General features: G+C 45.8%; 1 pseudogene; it reads right to left on the reverse strand.

Moving 5' to 3' along the window:
• Positions 1-13,025: 13,025 nt before the first annotated feature.
• Positions 13,026-15,129, reverse strand: LOC113877983 (annotated as a pseudogene).
• Positions 15,130-19,289: the final 4,160 nt, after the last annotated feature.

Genomic DNA, 19,289 nt, shown 5'->3' on the forward strand with positions numbered 1-19,289 from the left:
TCCATGATCTTAGTTTTCTGAATGTTGAGCTTTAAGCCAACTTTTTCACTCTCCTCTTTCATTTTCATCAAGAGGCTTTTTAGTTCCTCTTCACTTTCTGCCATAAGGGTGGTGTCATCTGCATATCCGAGGTTATTGATATTTCTCCCAGCAATCTTGATTCCAGCTTGTGTTTCTTCCAGTCCAGCGTTTCTCATGATGTACTCTGCATAGAAGTTAAATAAGCAGGGTGACAATATACAGCCTTGACGTACTCCTTTTCCTATTTGGAACCAGTCTGTTGTTCCATGTCCAGTTCTAACTGTTGCTTCCTGACCTGCATATAGGTTTCTCAAGAGGCAGGTCAAGTGGTCCGGTATTCCCATCTCTTTCAGAATTTTCCACAGTTTATTGTGATCCACACAGTCAAAGGCTTTGGCATAGGCAATAAAGCAGAAATGGATGTTTTTCTGGAACTCTCTTGCTTTTTTGATGATCCAGCGGATGTTGGCAATTTGATCTCTTGTTCCTCTGCCTTTTCTAAAACCAGCTTGAACATCAGGAAGTTCACGGTTCATGTATTGCTGAAGCCTGGCTTGGAGAATTTTGAGCATTACTTTACTAGCGTGTGAGATGAGTGCAATTGTGCGGTAGTTTGAGCATTCTTTGGCATTGCCTTTCTTTGGGATTGGAATGAAAACTGACCTTTTCCAATCCTGTGGCCACTGCTGAGTTTTCCAAATTTGCTGGCATATTGAGTGCAGCACTTTCACAGCATCATCTTTCCGGATTTGAAATAGCTCAACTGGAATTCCATCACTCCACTTTGTTCGTAGTGATGCTTTCTAAGGCCCACTTGACTTCACACTCCAGGATGTCTGGCTCTAGATGAGTGATCACACCATCATGATTATCTTGGTCATGAAGATCTTTTTTGTACAGTTCTTCTGTGTATTCTTGCCACCTCTTCTTAATATCTTCTGCTTCTCTTAGGTCCATACCATTTCTGTCCTTTATCAAGCCCATCTTTGCATGAAATGTTCCCTTGGTATCTCTAATTTTCTTGAAGAGATCTCTAGTCTTTCCCATTCTGTTGTTTTCCTCTATTTCTTTGCATTGATCACTGAGGAAGGCTTTCTTATCTCTTCTTGCTATTCTTTGGGACTCTGCATTCAGATGCTTATATCTTTCCTTTTCACCTTTGCTTTTCACTTCTCTTCTTTTCACAGCTATTTGTAAGACCTCCCCAGACAGCCATTTTGCTTTTTTGCATTTCTTTTCCATGGGGATGGTCTTGATCCCTGTCTCCTGTACAATGTCACGAACCTCATTCCATAGTTCATCAGGCACTCTATCAAATCTAGTCCCTTAAATCTATTTCTCACTTCCACTGTATAATCATAAGGGATTTGATTTATGTCATACCTGAATGGTCTAATGGTTTTCCCGACTTTCTTCAATTTAGGTCTGAATTTGGTAATAAAGAGTTCATGATCTGAGCCACAGTCAGCTCCGGTCTTGTTTATGTTGACTGTATAGAGCTTCTCCATCTTTGGCTGCAAAGAATATAATCAATCTGATTTCGGTGTTGACCATCTGGTGATGTCCATGTATAGAGTCTTATGTTGTGTTGTTGGAAGAGGGTGTTTGCTATGACCAGTGCATTTTCTTGGCAAAACTCTATTAGTCTTTGCCCTGCTTCATTCCATATTCCAAGGCCAAATTTGCCTGTTACTCCATGTGTTTCTTGAATTCCTACTTTTGCATTCCAGTCCCCTATAATGAAAAGGACATCTTTTTTGGGTGTTAGTTCTAAAAGTTCTTGTAGGTCTTCATAGAACCATTCAACTTCAGCTTCTTCAGTGTTACTGGTTGGGGCATAGACTTGGATTACTGTGATATTGAATGGTTTGCCTTGGAAACAAACAGAGATCATTCTGTCGTTTTTGGGATTGCATCCAAGTACTGTATTACGGACTCTTTTGTTGACCATGATGGCTACTCCTTTTCTTCTGAGGGATTCCTGCCCGCAGTATTAGATATAATGGTCATCTGAGTTAAATTCACCCATTCCTGTCCATTTTAGTTTGCTGATTCCTAGAATGTCGACATTCACTCTTGCCATCTCTTGTTTGACCACTTCCAATGTGCCTTGATTCATGGACCTGACATTCCAGATTCCTATGCAATATTGCTCTTTACAGCATCGTTCTCCACTGATCTCCAGTAGCATATTGGGCACCTACGAACCTAGGGAGTTCCTCTTTCAGTATCCTATCATTTTGCCTTTTCATACTGTTCATGGGGTTCTCAAGGCAAGAATACTGAAAAGGTTTGCCATTCTCTTCTCCAGTAGACCACATTCTGTCAGACCTCTCCACCATGACCCACCTGTCTTGGGTTGTCCCACGGGCATGGCTTAGTTTCATTGAGTTAGACAAGGCTGTGGTCCTAGTGTGATTAGATTGACTAGTTTTCTGTGAGTATGGTTTCAGTGTGTCTGCCCTCTGATGCCCTCTTGCAACACCTACCGTCTTACTTGGGTTTCTCTTACCTTGGGCGTTGGGTATCTCCTCACGGCTGCTCCAGCAAAGCACAGCCTCTGCTCCTTACCTTGGACAAGGGGTATCTCTCCTCACCGCCCTTCCTGACCTTCAACATGGGATAGCTCCTCTAGGCCCATGCAAGCCACCGCTCCTTGGATGTGGGGTTGCTCCTCCCAGCTGCCTCCCCTGGCCTCGGGTGTGGGGGCGTGGGGTAGCCCCTCCCGGCCGCCGCCCCTGACCTGGGATGAGTGCTATGCATGGGTGTGTGCTAAGTCATTTCAGTCAGTGTCTGACTCTTGTTGACCCCAGGGACTGTAGCCCGCCAGGCTCCTTCTGTCCATGGGATTCTCCAAGCAAGAGTACTGGCATGGGTTGCCATGCCCTCCTCCAGGGGATCTTCCCGACCCAGGGATCAACCTGTGTCTCTCATATGTCTCCTGCATTGGCAGGCGGGTTCTTTACCACTAGCGCCACCTGGGAAGCCATAGAAGGCATAGAGGGAACTCTATACCTGGCTCTGTCAGAGGTTTAGCCAAGCAACAAGCAAAAAACCCACCAACAATTTTATCTTTTATAAATAAAGTGCCTTGGATTTCAAGACTAATGTCTCTGCTCTGAGTTTCAAGAGTCTGTTTGGAATTTTAAAAAAGAAAGAAAAAAAAGACTTTGCCCCTATTCTAGTTTCTTTGTGTCTCCTCTCTGCTAAGTCAAAGTAGAGAAGGTCATGGTGTAAAGGAAGGAACCAAACGTTACTTAATATTTCTGCATTTTAATCGGTAACACACGTGGTTCAAATCTCCAGTTATCTGACAAGTCACCACACAAACACCCACTTTCTCTTCTCTCCGAGCCAACAAGGAGGAAGCCAGTAGTTCGACAGTTTCCTGAGCCTATGGGTGGGAAAAGAGACTCGACAGCAGGCATATACATGCCCATTAATCACCCAAAAGTGCACTTCGAAGCCAGTTGGATTGATGGAGGTCGGCTAAGAGAGGTTCTAGCAGATCTGTGCTCTCCTACATCAGCAGTACCCCTGCAAACAGAGGGTAGAAATAAAAGCAATCATATCCAAGGGGATTATTACTGATCAGCTTTAAGCATTCAGAAAATTATTTGTTCACATGAAGTTTTAATTTTATGCAGTTGACAATGTGAAATGAATGGCAAAGAAACCTATCCACCTACATCCTATATATTGGACAGTGAATACATTTTAACTTTGTAACAAACATAACCAGATTAATATGCCTCTAACCTGAAATGACTTTGGAATTGTCAGAAAAGTGGACTGGGGAGTGAGAGGTCCCACCTCTATTTAGTAATCAATTTGCAGGGTCTTAATTAAATTCTCCTTTGAGCCTCGAGAAAATAATGTGAGGCTGGAAGGTATAACTTGAACTAAATTCTCCAACAGCCACAATAATAAGTAGGGAAAAATAATATTAAGATCATTTCAAGATAAAAGGAAAATGGAATTCTTTCCTATCATACATTCTCTGTTAAAAGGACGAACTAACATGTGAGAAAGAAATTGGATTTCCTTGGGGTTTTTGTTCCACAAGGCAGAATTATATTTCAGTTTCAAGGAAGTCATGAATCAGAGAGAAGGTAAGAGGAGAGAGACCAAGCCCCTACTAAGGGTACGAGTGAAAGTGTGCAGTGGCTTGAAATCACATTCCAGTAGAACCCTGAATTCTCTGGTCTCCTGCCTTCCCCTGGCAGGTGCTGAGAGAGGTAGGATTTATTCATCTGCTCCTTGCCATTACCTTGCCCTTCTGCTGTGTTGTTAGGTGAGCCCAGTTTCACCTGTGGTGGCCTTGACCGTCAGATATTCTTTGCTGTCTCTGCTGCATTCCTAACCTCAGGCTCTAATGGCCTAGCTTGACCTTTCCACTGCCAGTCAAATGGGGAAGGTTCTCTCTTCAGCAATAACACAACTTCTTTGCGTGAAACCCCAGAGCATATCTTGGCTCCCGCCATTTTCATTCATTCATTCAACACATATTCAACAAATGTTTAACCCTCAGCTAGAGTGCCAGCACTGGGGCTGGCACTCAGGGCACAGTGGAGAGTAAGTCAGTGATGGTCACTGATTTGTGGAGCACAGCATCTAATATTGCACTTCGCTTCCTTCTCTAGTAAACTCCAGGAAACCTCCTCAGTGCTGAGGAACGCAGTGGTGGCACTTTCCAGGTTGGCGCTCAAAAGCACTGGTTCCCACCAGCAGTTGCCCAGCATCTCAGCATCTTACTGCTCCACCTTGGAACAAACTTTCTGCCCATGCAGGCACTTCCCCCAGACCCTGTCTTCCACTCACATTTCTCAAATGTTTTAATCACCACATCACAGAAATCAACACTCCATTTTATTTCTTGCCATTTTTCCCCAGATGGGTAGTGGGCTACAATGAACATGGAATTTCATCAGCCCTGGTGGGCCTCAGCTATACTGATTACATGGGAGAGGATATGAAAGAGTTGTTGCTCTTCAGTCGCTAAGTTGTGTCTGACTCTTTGTGACCCCATGGACTGCAGCACTCCAGGCTCCCCTGTCCTCCAGTCTCTCCCAGAGTTTGCTCACATTGAGTTGGTGATGCTGTCTAACCAGCTCAATCCCTTCTCCTTTTGCCTTCAAACTTTTCCAGCATCAGGGTCTTTTCCAGTGAGTCAGCTCTTCATATCAGAGGGCCAAAGTATTGGAGCTTCAGCATCAGTCCTTCCAATGAATAATCAGGGTTGATTTCTTTTAGGACTGACTGATTTTATCTCCTTATGGGCCAAGAGACTCTCAAGAGTCTTCTCCAGCATCACAATTCAAAAGCATCAATTCTTCAGCACTCAGCCATCTTTTTGATCCAATTCTCACATCTGTACATGACTACTGGAGAAACCATAGCTTTGACTATATGGACCTTTCGTCAAAATGATGTCTTTGCTTTTACACGCTATCTAGGTTTGTCATAGCTTTCCCTCCAAGGAGCAAGTGTCTTTTAATTTCATGGCTGCAGTCACTGTCCACAGTGATTTTGGAACCCAAGAAAATGATATCTGTCACTGCTTCCATTTCCCCCCACACTTCTAGATGAAGGAGTATCCAACCTTAAGACTTGAATGTTCATATTATAAAAAACTAGGCAATGGACAGTTGAAATTCTTGGTTGAAATACTAAATAGAGAATGCATTTTGTACAATTTGAACACTTTTCCTCATAGCTGAATGGTAAGGAATCCATTAGCATTCTTAGAAAAGAATGACAAGGTTAGTTTTGTACTTCACATCATGCGATTTATTTATTATCTAGGGAGCTTTGAAGGTGAGAATGTTTAGACAGAATTGGGATGAACTATAGTAACTCTTCAACTTAAAGAGAAAAGGTATCCAACTGACTTCTTTACCTTTTTCTCTTCAGGGTAGTGCCTTCATCCTTCCCTAAAATCCCACACTGCAGGGACAACCAGCATTCCCTTTCTTCTTAAAGGGTTTGCCGGTCAAAAAATAGTTCGACAGTCAGAGCTGTAATTTTACCTAGGCCATAGTTGCAGACTCTGCTCATGCTGGAAAGGAATCTGAGGTTCTGAGCATCATTCTCTGAGATGAGGAGATTAGAGTATCTGGTCTCAAGAAGGTAAGAAGGGGAGGAAGTTGAGGAAGAAGGTGGTTTTCAATCACTAGTCAACTAGTCCATATTACAGACCACCTTGCCACCAACTGAGGCCCTGATGACAAATACCTCTGAATTGAGGTCAGAAGTCAGGCTCATTCTGGACGTCCCTGATGGTCCAGTGTTTAAGAGTCCACCTGTCAATTCCGGGGTTCGACCCCTGATCCGATATCTGAGAACGGAGATCCCACATGCCATGGAGCAAATAAGCCCGCGCGCCACAACTGCTGACCTCGCGCTCTAGAGCCCATGCCTTGCAACAAGAGAAGCCACCACGGTGAGAAGCCTGCACAGCACAAGGAGAGGAGCCCTGCTGGCCACAAGTAGGAAAGCCCGCGCGCAGCAACAAAGACACCATGCATGCAGCCAAGGCCCGGCGCAGCCAAAGGCAAGTCAGCCTCATTTCTCTGGTCTGCACTGAAAGTGGTCCTTTTACATGTTATGGGCTGTAGGTTTTCTGGTTGGAGGAGCATGTGCATAGATCTAGGGAGGAACTGAGAAAGATACTGAGTGTTAGCAGGCAGGGTTTGAGCAACTATACCGCTCTGTGCACGTGTGATCCCCTGAGCTGTCGTTCACTCGCTTACTCCCATTAGGAGGGTGGGCTCATGAGGTCAGTAAGACTGACTGAAGATGGACCGACAAAATCATGTTATCCAGGGATCCCAGAGGAGTAGCGGCTGCAAAGAGGACATCCTGGCAAAGACCAAAAAGAGAGCAGGTTTGACAGCCTTGAATGCACAAGGTACACCTAGAAAGTATCCTGACTTTCTACAGTGGCTTTATTGACTAAAGGCAGAATCATTTAAGTGCAAGAAACTATGGAATGCATTTGAGAAGTCTAGCATTTTGTCAAAAAATCGATGCAGAAATATGATGTGGGAATTTTTCCTGGACAAAGGGAAAAGGCAAGTTGGCCCCAGCCTAATCAAGATTAACCTATTTATGGGAAGATCATGGCAAGACAGTCAGACTCGACTGACATGACTTAGCAGCAGCAGCAGCATGGCAAGAGAAGAGGGTTGGTTAGCCAGACAAGTGTAGAAAAATGGGGATCAGAGAGACAAAATTTGACCTCATGTGCTCAGCACCCAGCAGAGAGAGATTCTAAGTGTGGAAGATTTGCCCCTGCATTTACTTCAAGAGGTCACAGGGCATTGGTCAGGGTGTCTCTGGAGTCAGGCTAACCTAGGTCACACACCAGGACCCTAGCTTATCTACATACCCACTTAATTGCTGTCTTGTTTGAAAGTAATGAATTAATGTACTGTGTCTATTTTTGACTGTGCTGGGTCTTTGTTCCTGTGGCATGTGGACTCAGTAGTTGTGGCGCCTGGGCTTTGTTACATGAGGGTTCCTCCCAGACCAGGGATTGAAGCCGTGTCCCCTGCACTGGCAGGCAGATTCTTAACTACTGGGCCACGAACTAAGGGACATGCCCTCAATTGCTATCTTCAACAAAATACTGAGTCTTGATTTTTTTTAATGTAGAACTGAGGTAATAGTAATCGTTCTTCATTGACCCTTCTTCCTGGTCACACAATGAGACTACATTTCCCAAACTCTCCTGAGGTTAAGGAGTGGTTGTGTGTCCAGTCTGTGCCCAGGGGAATATGAGCAGAAGTGGTGTGCAGCTCCTCAGGCCCAATCCATTAAAAAGTTCCTATACTTAACCTTCTATTTTCAGTCTTAGCCTTCCTCCTGACCATATGACGGAGCCTCCAATACTTTGGAGACCTGAATGATTCTGTGGAACACAGCACCCTTACCAATCTGGAACTTCAGACTATTTATAGAAGAAAAAGTTAAATTCTGTGGGGGTAAACTATTATTCCTTTGGGGACTTATTTGATACAGCAGTTAGTCACCTTAACACATTATTAATTGTTTGGTTGTATAAAAAGAGCTATTGTTGTTCAGTCACTCAGTCATATCCAACTCTTTGTGACCCCATGAACTACAGCATACCAGTCTTCCCTGTCCTTCACTATCTCCCAGAGTTTTTTTAAAGTCATGTCCATTGAGTCAGTGATGCCATCCAACCATCTCATCCTCTGTCACCCACTTCTCCTCCTGCCCTCAATCTTTCCCAGCATCAGGGTCTTTTCCAGTGAGTCGGCTCTTCATATCAGGTGGCCAAACTACTGGAGCTTCAGCTTCAGCATCAGTCCTTCCAATAATATTCAGGGTTGATTTCCTTTAGGACGGACTGGTTTGATCTCCCTGCAGTCCAAGGGACTCTCATCAGACTTCTCCAGAACCACAGTTCAAAAGCATTAATTCTTCTGTGTTTAGCCTTCTTTATGGTCCAACTCTCACATCTGTACATGATTACTGGAAAAATTATAGCTTTGACTATATAGACCTTTGTTGGCTAAGTGATATCTCTGCTTTTTAATACACTGTCTAGGTTTGTCATAGATGAGTCCATGTAAAATCTGTAGGATGGTACCATGTACATAGAAAGTGCTTAAAATTTATAGCTATTGTTTTTCTCCTGAGCTAGACCAGACATTTTTGAGGCTGGTGCAAGCTGGAATGCAAAATTGATGTTAGACTCAACTTTTGTTTTTTATTTGCCATGTTCGCCAAAAAGCACTACACAAGGTATAACTAAGATGATGAATATATGCCAGCGTGACTGAGCAGATTTCCAGTACCTCCCTTGTTTTCCATGTGATGGTTGGGGTTGGCTCAACCAACCACACAGAGCAAAGGAGCTATCAAATCAAAGCATCCGGAACAGCTGGCTCAGACACTCATTGTCTTCATACCCTTTAGCTTGGGGTTAGAAAGCGAAGATGACAGAGAGTCTGTCTTAGATCATTTCTCTAAGATGTCATTTGAGTTTAGGTTTATACTTTCGTTGAACCATACAATATTCTTACATCCATATTCCATTTCTTATCATTCCCCTGGGTCTACCAGAGGTTTCAGTGCAACACAACAGCTATAACCTACCACATTCTACCAGCCTTCTTCCTTTGTACAAATTCCTTGATTTACAAACTAACATGTAGTCCAGTTAGCTTTCCCACCCTCTATAACTGAAAACTAAAGCCTAGGAATGAGGACACAAGCATTGATCACAGAAGAGGAAATCCATACAATGCATGCATGCGTGCTAAGTCACTTTAGTTCTGTCTGACTCTATGTGACCCCATGGACTGTAGCCCACCAGGCTCCTCTGTCCATGGGATTCTCCAGGCAAGAATACTGGAGTGGATTGCCATGCCCTCCTCCAGGGGATCTTCCTGATCCAGGAATCGAACACAGGTCACCCAAATTGAAGGCAGATTCTTTACTGTCTGAGCCACCAAAGAATGCATATATAAATCAATTATTTATCTACCAGCCACACTCCAATCATTCTGTACCCTCCATCCTGCATTATCTTTTCATGGCATTTACAACTATCTGAAATTTCATCTATCTATTTGCTTACTTTTTACCTGCCTCTTCCCACAGACATAAGCTTATGAGGATGGAGACCATCCTGTCTGCTGCTATATGCCAGCATTCAAAACAGTGCCATTCACAAAGGAAATACAAAGAGACACACTTTTTTTTCAAATAAAAACATGAATCTGTTGAATGAATGGATGTTTGTCATTGGTTGGTTTTCCAGAATCTCTTCATTACAGGTTACAGATGAAAGAGTTTCTAGACCAAAAAAAAAAAAAAAAAAAAAAGCTAACTACTGTGGCCCTGACCAGATCTGGTACCAAGATCAGGTTACTTTGTGGGTACTTGTTTGGGTATCCAGACAGCTGGAATCTTTAGGTAAATTGACTCTGTGCTCTGTGTAGTCACTAAGTTGTGACTGACTCTTTGTGACCCCATAGGCTGTAGCCCAACAAGGCTCTGCTGTTCATGAAATTTCCCAGGCAAGAAAACTGGAGTGGGTTGCATTTTCTTCTCCAGACATTGAACCCATGTCTCCTGCACTGAGAGGCGGATTCTTTACCACTGAGCCACCAGAGGAGCCCACAAAGCATTTGGGAATGGAAATTTGTGCACTATATCTATGGGGATGAGTCTAGCTTTCATCTGTCTGTGCTCATTCACTTCAGTCATGTCCAACTCTTTGTGACTCTATAGACTGTAGCCTAGCAGACTCCTCTGTCCATTGGATTCTTCAGGCAAGAATACTGGAGTGGGTTGCCATTTCCTCTTCCAGCAGATCTTCCCCAACCAGGGATTGAACTCATATATCCTGCATTGGTAGGTGTATTCCCTACCACTGAGCCAGTGGGGAAGCCCTAATCTAGCTTATTGTCACTCAATTATATTGTAATTCACTATGCTTTTGAACTGTGGTATTGGAGAAGACTCTTGAGAGTGCCTTGGATTGCAAGGAGATCCAACCAGTCCATCCTAAAGGAAATCAGTCCTGAATATTCATTGGAAGGACTGATGCTGAAGCTGAAACTCCAATACTTTGGCCACCTAATGGGAAGAACTGACTCATTTGAAAAGACTCTGATGTCTTACCCAGGAGTAAGAAGTAACACATGGGTGACAGAATCGAGTCCCATGAGCATCTTATTGAACTGTACAATGAGCATAATATAGCACGACTGGATTTAACACAGAGAAAGATCAAGCCATGCACCTGGGTTCTACAAGGCAATCACACATCCGACCCAGCTGAATTCTTTTAAATCATTTAAGCCACACCCTTTTCTTACTGTTCATGGGGTCTCAAGGCAAGAAAGAAAGAAACTGAAGCTGAAACTCCAGTATTTTGGCCACCTGATGTGAAGAACTGACTCATTGGAAAAGACCCAGATGCTGGGAAAGACTGAAGGCAGGAGGAGAAGGGGACAACAGAGGATGAGATGGCTGGATGGCATCACTGACTCAATAGCCATGAGTTTGGGTAGACTCTGGGAGTTGGTGATGGACAGGGAGGCCTGGTATGCTGCCCTTCATGGGGTCACAAAGAGTTGGACACGACTGAGTGAGTGAACTGAACTGAACTGAACTGAACCCACACCCAAGCTGCACAACTGATATCCTGGGAAACTCAGTCCCTGGCACCTTACAGAGCTCGAGTCTAGAGCCCTAGTGCCCATGGTCACAGCTAATTCACTTCTTGACCCAGTCTGTTGCCTCAGCTCCTGCCCTCTGACCCCATCCCTTGGCTCTGGCCGCAGGCTCCCCTCTGCTGCTGTGGGGCCATTTCCCCCACTTTGACCTCTTCTGGTTTACACTCAACCCTCTTTGAGTCCAGTCTATGGGACCCACACCAGCACCTTCTCTGAGAATAGAGAGCTTAAGGACAGAATGCCCAAGGCATTGACCCATCTTGGCATCCATGAAAATAAACACCCATGGAGAAGACAGTTACTTGTGTGTGTATGTGTGTGTGTGTGTGTGTGTGTGTAATCGTCATTCTTTTTCTTTCACTGTATACAAATGTATTTATAAAATTCATTCACACTTTATTGCCACCTTTTTGTACTTTACAACTTTAGATATTTTGACCGTGAAAATATTCTTCTATGACAGGTTCATTGAAAATGCACGTCAGAACTTTTTAAAAGTATAGTTTTTTTAATTTCTAAACTTTAAGAAAATATCATGCATTCAGTTCAGTTCAGTTCAGTCGCTCAGTCGTGTCCGACTCTTTGCGACCCCATGAATCGCAGCATGCCAGGGCTCCATGTCCATCACCAACGTTGTCCTGGAGTTCACTCAGACTCACATCCATCGAGTCAGTGATGCCATCCAGCCATCTCATCCTCTGTCGGCCCCTTCTCCTCCTGCCCCCAATCCCTCCCAGCATCAGAGTCTTTTCCAATGAGTCAACTCTTCGCATGAGGTGGCCAAAGTACTGGAGTTTCAGCTTTAGCATCATTCCTTCCAAAGAACACCCAGGACTGATCTCCCTCAGAGTGGACTGGTTGGATCTCCTTGCAGTCCAAGGGACTCTCAGGAGTCTTCTCCAACACCACAGTTCAAAAGCATCAATTCTTTGGTGCTCAGCCTTCTTCACAGTCCAACTCTCACATCCATACATGACCACAGGAAAAACCATAGCCTTGACTAGACGGACCTTTGTTGGCAAAGTAATGTCTCTGCTTTTCAATATGCTTCCTATGTTGGTCATAACTTTCCTTCCAAGGAGTAAGCGTCTTTTAATTTCATGGCTGCAGTCACCATCTGCAGTGATTTTGGAGCCCCCCAAAAATAAAGTCCGACACTGTTTCCACTGTTTACCCATCTATTTCCCATGAAGTGATGGGACCAGATTCCGTGATCTTCGTTTTCTGAATGTTGAGCTTTAAGCCAACTGTTTCACTCTCCTCTTTCATTTTCATCGAGAGGCTTTTGAGTTCCTCTTCACTTTCTGCCATAAGGGTGGTGTCATCTGCATATCTGAGGTTATTGATATTTCTCCCAGCAATCTTGATTCCAGCTTGTGCTTCTTCCAGTCCAGCGTTTCTCATGATGTACTCTGCATACAAGCTAAATAAGCAGGGTGGCAATATACAGCCTTGACCTACTCCTTGTCCTATTTGGAACCAGTCTGTTGTTCCATGTCCAGTTCTAACTGTTGCTTCCTGACCTGCGTAAAGATTTCTCAAGAGGCAGGTCAGGTGGTCTGGTATTCCCATCTCTTTCAGAATTTTCCACAGTTTATTGTGATCCACACAGTCAAAGGCTTTGGCATAGTCAATAAAGCAGAAATAGATGTTTTTCTGGAACTCTCTTGCTTTTTCCATGATCCAGCGGATGTTGGCAATTTGATCTCTGGTTCCTCTGCCTTTTCTTTTTTTTTTTCCTTACCCCTCACTGCTTTATTTTTCTCCATAGCAATGATCACCCTCCGAGGCTTTGTATGTATTTATTCTTGTTCACCTGTTGTCTGTCTTTCCCTGTAGAATGCAGGCTCTGTGAGGACAGGGTTGTTTTTTTTTTTTTTTCTGTTTTGCTGTGCAGTGTCTCCAGCGCCCAGATCGAGGCCTAGCACGTAGTGGGTGCTCAGTAAATATTTGTTGAAGAGTCAATGAAACTAGACTCCCTCTCCTTCCTTCCATTTCCAACTCTGAGACTAACAGCTGAGCACTGTCCTCAAAGGGGATCGACCGGCCACTGGAAGACTTTGGACACGCGAAAGCATTAGGCAAGAGTCACAGGTCTGTTCTCCACGCTGTTGCCCCAACTCTGTTCTCAACGGGTGCCAGCAATGATGCAGGTCAGATGGTGCGCAGACCGTTCTGAAGAGAAGCTTAGCCTTTGTCCCCACCATCTTTGCTGGATCAGGGGATGGGGAGAAAGGAAACCAAAATGGGGGAAAGCAGAAAGGCCAGAGTAGGTTTTTATAATTACCATCTTTCAGGAGTATTTTTCTTATTTAAAAAATAATACTGATTTTCTGGGGGGAAAAAATTCCATGGAAAACTTTCCTTCTAACCAAAATGGTGAGAAAGGCAGGTATAAAAATGGAGAAGGCAGGTGTGAAGATGGAGAGGCAAGTGCGGTCATGGGGAGGTGGGAGTGAAGATGGAGAGGCGGGTATGAAGATAGAGGGGCAGGTGTGAAAGTTGGGGGAGGCAGCTGTGGGCACGGGAATGCAGGCTCACCCCTTGTTAGCTGTAGCGAGAGACGGGGGCTTCCCTTTCACTTCAGAGAGAGAAGAGAAGGCTCTGAGGTATCAACAGCCTGGACTATTAGGAAAAGGAAGACAAAGAATCGTGTTTTCTGAACATGGAAGGAATGGCTCTCTGGCTTCTGGGGCTAGCTGGTCTCCTCCAACTCCAGCAGGTCATCCACGTATTCCAGGACCTCTCCCTCATCGTCATCCATGAGATTCTCCTTAGCAAAGTCATACAGCTCTTTCTGGAGCATGGTCACGTTAAAGAACTGGACTGCTTCCGGTCTGGGCTGGAAATGCTCGTCCGCCAGCGCCCACTTGTCCCTGTGGTACTGATAGTACTCCAGGTTCTGCTGCATGACCTTGTCGCTCTGGTCAAAGAGCAGGTAGCTGACCGCGCAGGGCGCCGCATTCTTCAGGTCATTCAATTTATAATAAGCTAACTGCAAATAATGATACATGGTAGCCACAAATTTCTCCACCAGATATCCTCCTATGACAGGGGTGAGGTTCTCCTCACACTGAATTTTGCATTCCAGGACCTCCACATAATGATCTGCGATGGAAAGATAGAAATCCTTGAAGTCCCTGATCTCCCGGGAGCCCTCGCAGGCAGCGAGACACTCATAGAAGGCCTTGAAGAAGTCAGGAAGGGCCAGCTCCATGTCGGTGATGCATGTTCTCCAGTTCTCGCCATTATAGGCCCGCACGGCTCGGATGAACAGGCTCTCGTACGACTTGGTTTCCAAATCTTTAATGTAGTCCTCGGCATCGGGCAGGCTCTTGTAATAAGCCATGTTTCTCTTCATCATCTCGTCATCAGGATGCTTCAGTAGAAAGGTGTGAGCAGCTGCAATGGCTTTCGGAAGATTATTTGCCTTGAAGTAGGCGAACTGCAGGAACTTGTAGGGCTCTCGGCGCTGAAGTCCGCCAGTACTTCGCGGCTGGGTTTCGACTGGCGGAAGGCCGGCAGGCCCTGCTTGCAGCGTTTGAGGCAGTGCGCTTGGCGCAGCAGGCCCCCGAAGAGGCGCAACTCCGGGTAGCGCGCGAGGCCGGCGGTGGGCTCGGGCTGCAGGGCCCCGCTGCAGTTGCGGTGGCAGAAGGCCTCGCTGTCCCGTAGCAGGCGGTGCAGCCGCAGGCTGATCTCCAAGTAGCCCACGCTCTCCGCCCAGTGCTCGCTGCTGTACTGGTCCAGCGCGTGCCGGTAGGCCGACTCGAGCGGCATCAGCTCGTCCCGCGGGAAGCTGTAGCGCTTCGTACTGGGCGCGCCCCGAGTGCAGCGCGCATACCGAGCATAGCAGCGCCAGCAGCGCCGCGGCCGCCCGGCGCCCTGGCTCCATAGCTCCAGGCGGAAGGAAGGAAAGAGTCCTCTGCCTTTTCTAAAACAAGCTTGAACATCAGGAAGTTCACGGTTCATGTATTGCTGAAGCCTGGCTTGGAGAATTTTGAGCATTACTTGACTAGCATGTGAGATGAGTGCAATTGTGTGGTAGTTTGAGCATTCTTTGGCATTGCCTTTCTTTGGGATTGGAATGAAAACTGACCTTTTCCAGTCCTGTGGCCACTGCTGAGTTTTCCAAATTTGCTGGCATATTGAGTGCAGCACTTTCACAGCATCATCTTTCCGGATTTGAAATAGCTCAACTGGAATTCCATCACTTCCACTAGCTTTGTTCATAGTGATGCTTTCTAAGGCCCACTTGACTTCACATTCCAGGATGTCTGGCTCTAGATCAGTGATCACATCATCATGATTATCTTGGTCATGAAGATCTTTTTTGTACAGTTCTTCTGTGTATTCTTGCCACCTCTTCTTAATATCTTCTGCTTCTGTTAGGTCCATACCATTTCTGTCCTTTATCAAGCCCATCTTTGCATGAAATGTTCCCTTGGTATCTCTAATCTTCTTGAAAAGATCTCTAGTCTTTCCCATTCTGTTGTTTTCCTCTATTTCTTTGCATTGATTGCTGAAGAAGGCTTTCTTATCTCTTCTTGCTATTCTTTGGAACTCTGCATTCAGATGCTTGTATCTTTCCTTTTCTCCTTTGCTTTTTGCTTCTCTTCTAATTTCGGTTTTTTTGAAGGGAAATACAGATGATCAAAACTGGTTCAGAAGGATGTCCACTTGGCTTGGGTCTCTAGCTTTCAGCTCTCTGAATGACGACCCTTGTCCACCTGGTCACACATCCATAGTGGGTGATGCAATTATTTGTATGTTTTGTCAAGAGCAATCAGGTATTTTGAAAAGCATTTCATTACCTCCAAATTTTCCTTGTTTAGGACTTAATCTTTTAAGACCTGAAATGCACCAGAATCCAGCCATGGCTGCATTCAAAGGCTCCTCTAGAGTCTCCCACCCTTGGCCCTTTCCTACCATCTCTCCGGAGAAAGGAGCTGTCCTCCGTTTGCCATGCTCCGTGCTCTGCGAATTAGGTCAGGTGGCTTGGGGAGGGGCCAGAGAATCATAAACACGTTCTCAAACTGGTGACTCCTGATGATTTCAGGCTGGTTTCCAAGCTGTTTGCTGACGTAGGAGGGCGGATGGAGTTCTTAGTAACGGCCATCCACACACACCCTTCCAGACTCATCGCTGGGCCCTGCAGACCGTCTCTGCTTCTCCCTCTGGGAAGGAACCAGAGGTGAGCTCTGATGTCACTTGAAGTCTTTCTATATCTCTAGCTGATTCCAGTTTCCTCTCATGAGGAGCAAAACCAAACCTCCCAAAGCTACCCATGTCAGCTACGGCCCACTTCATCTTCCTGGCAACAGGGCCCCCTGAGGACCTTCCCTCAAGTTCTGGGAAGAATGTGAGAGTGCAGAAAACCACCCTTAAGAGCGCGCACCCACGACTACGGAACGCACGTCCCCACTCAGACCCAGAGGACTGCCTCTGCGCCTGCCTCCTGCTGTGGTCTCTGGATGGAGCCCGTTTCCAGCTCCTGAGGCCTTCCTGACTTCAGTGCAGGCTCAAAGCAAGCCTGCCCCACGAAACATCCATGAGTCCCTCTCACAAGCATCCAGTTCGCTCAGAACCTGTGGCCTTAGCTCTCGCGGCCTCTCTCTGGTCCCCTCGTGTTAGGCTGCTCAGCACAGAGGTCTCCACTCACTCACTGGACTGCAGACTTCTTTGCAGCACAGTGACTGACTCACCTTTATTTTCCCCACAGGCGCTCATTACCCTAAAAGCTGCCTGAGTTCCTGATGCCCTGAATGAAGCTGCTTACTTCTGTTTCTTCTGGGACATATCACAAGTGATTCTTCTTTCCAACCACACTGTCACCTTCCAACTCTGGCTCCCAGGAGCCCCCGGCTGAGTTCTTTCTTAGAATCGGGGAGAGGCCTCTGGGTTTCTTCCCAGTGCACACCCACACTGCACACACCCATCTAATGCCACCTTAGCCTGTGGGTGAGGAAGCCACCGACAGCAGCTCTTCCTGGGCCCTCCATACCCCCTCCTGGGGTAAAGACATCAGGGACCCCCTTCAGTCACTTTGGGGAGAAGACCGAGACCTCCACAGGCGTGCACCTCCCAGGAGGAAGTTGGGACGACGGTACCTACAGTGGCCCACAAGCTAAAAACTCAGGCTCTCATCAAAGTCTTTTCTGACTCTGACCTCTTCAAGGGGCACTTCTCTTCCAGATTTCTTTTCTGTAAAGATAAAATCAGTGCCTCCCGAGCACCTCCAGCTTCAAACCCTAATATGAAAATGAAAACAAAATACAGACAGACTTGTCCTGACCGAAATAGAAAGGGATGTGGCTTCATCTCTCTTGCTTGATTTCTCTTTCCCTGGTTTCCTCTCCGCCTAGCAGCTGGCCCCATGAGAGCTCCTGGGAACCACAGGACAGTTTGAAACCACTGCAGAGATGGCCACTGAGGACCCCTCTTCATCTGAGTTTCTGATATATAGCTTGGACAGCAGCAACGGCCTGATATGGAGGGGAGTTGAGGGCAGCAAAACTCGTTACTGAGGAGAACCTGAGATCTACCTAGGAACGTGGTCACTGTGTGTGCACACGCGTCACGTACCAAAGTTCCAGGCCACAGCAGTGTGCAGCTGCTTAGGAGCAGGGCTGTATTTTATCAACCTCTGCATTCTCACCACTTGGCATGTGGTCATATCAAAGCTGCCATCTCTCTATCACATTTGAGGACTTAGTAATTATGAGTTGCTCTCCACGCCTCCTCTGACAGAGCATTAAGTTCAACACTGCTTTGTGTCTAAACTATTAATAGTTGGTTGTGCATCGGTCTTGTCACTCTGCTGTAGGATACCTGAGGGCATGGATTGTATCATATTCATCTCTGCCCACAACCAGGCACAGAGGACAGAAGGAGCCAAGGGTGAGAAGTCAGGCGAGTCAACTTGAAGGTGTTCATAAAGCAGCCGGCGAGCCAGCAGTAGGAAGTTTGAGTGGGTAGAGGATGATCCATTTCAGCTGTGGTGGGGTTAGAACATGGGGCCAGACTCTGGCGGGCAAGAGGAAGGCCCCCAAAGGCAGGATCGTACTGAAATCCTCAGTGTAGGCTCTGGACTGGTGGCAACCAGCAGGGTAATTCTCTGTGCTTCAACTCATCCTTTGCCAGCTTGAGTGGATAATATCACTCACCTCGGAGGGCTCTTTTGAGAATGAACGGAAGACATGTAAAGTAGTTAGCATGGTGTGGGCACCTAATAAGTTCTCAAGCATTAACTATTATGTCATTATTTTTGTGTGCAACTCATAAAACATTTTCCCAAATCAGCCTCGATTTCTCAGAAGTATTCAGTAGGTTGGGTGCTCTGAAAATAGCTATGAAAGGAAGATTCTCAATAAACTACTAATAAATAATTGGGCAAGGTCTTACCTGGAGCAGCTGGAGCAAAATACCATAGACTGGGTTATAAACAACAGGAATTATAAACAACAGAAATTTATTGCTTAGAGTTCTAGAGGCTGAAACTTCAGACTCAAGGTGACAGCATGGCTTCCTTTGGTGAAAGTCCTCGTCCTGTTCATAGCCCATGCGTTCTTGCTGGGCCCTCACATGCTGGCCAGGACCAGGGTGTTCTCTGGGGCCTCTCTTCTGGAGCACTAATGCCATTCATGAGAGTCCCACCCTCATGACCTACACACTTCCCAAAGACCTACCTGATAAAATTATCTTTGGGGAGAGGATCTCAACGTAAGAATTTTGGGGGGATATAAACATTCAGACTGTAACAGGGAAGATGTTCAGGCATAAAGAGAGAAACACACCCAGAGACACACAGGCATGCCTGATTCTTTGCTTCTGGGTCTGTCACACACACACACACACACACACACACGCACACACACACTCCCTTTTCCAGATGTCCCCTGGATAGAATTCTGCAAACAATATGTCACAGCAAGCACTCTTGGCTCTGCCCCTCCAGGGATGATCCTTGAGCCAACATGGAGAAAGGCATTCTCATCACAATTTCCGTTGAGAAGACTGTGGTTCCTTGGGATGAGGAAAGCCTATGATAAAATG

Source organism: Bos indicus x Bos taurus, chromosome 19 (assembly GCF_003369695.1).
Source record: "Bos indicus x Bos taurus breed Angus x Brahman F1 hybrid chromosome 19, Bos_hybrid_MaternalHap_v2.0, whole genome shotgun sequence".
In the NCBI taxonomy this organism is placed as follows: domain Eukaryota; kingdom Metazoa; phylum Chordata; class Mammalia; order Artiodactyla; family Bovidae; genus Bos; species Bos indicus x Bos taurus.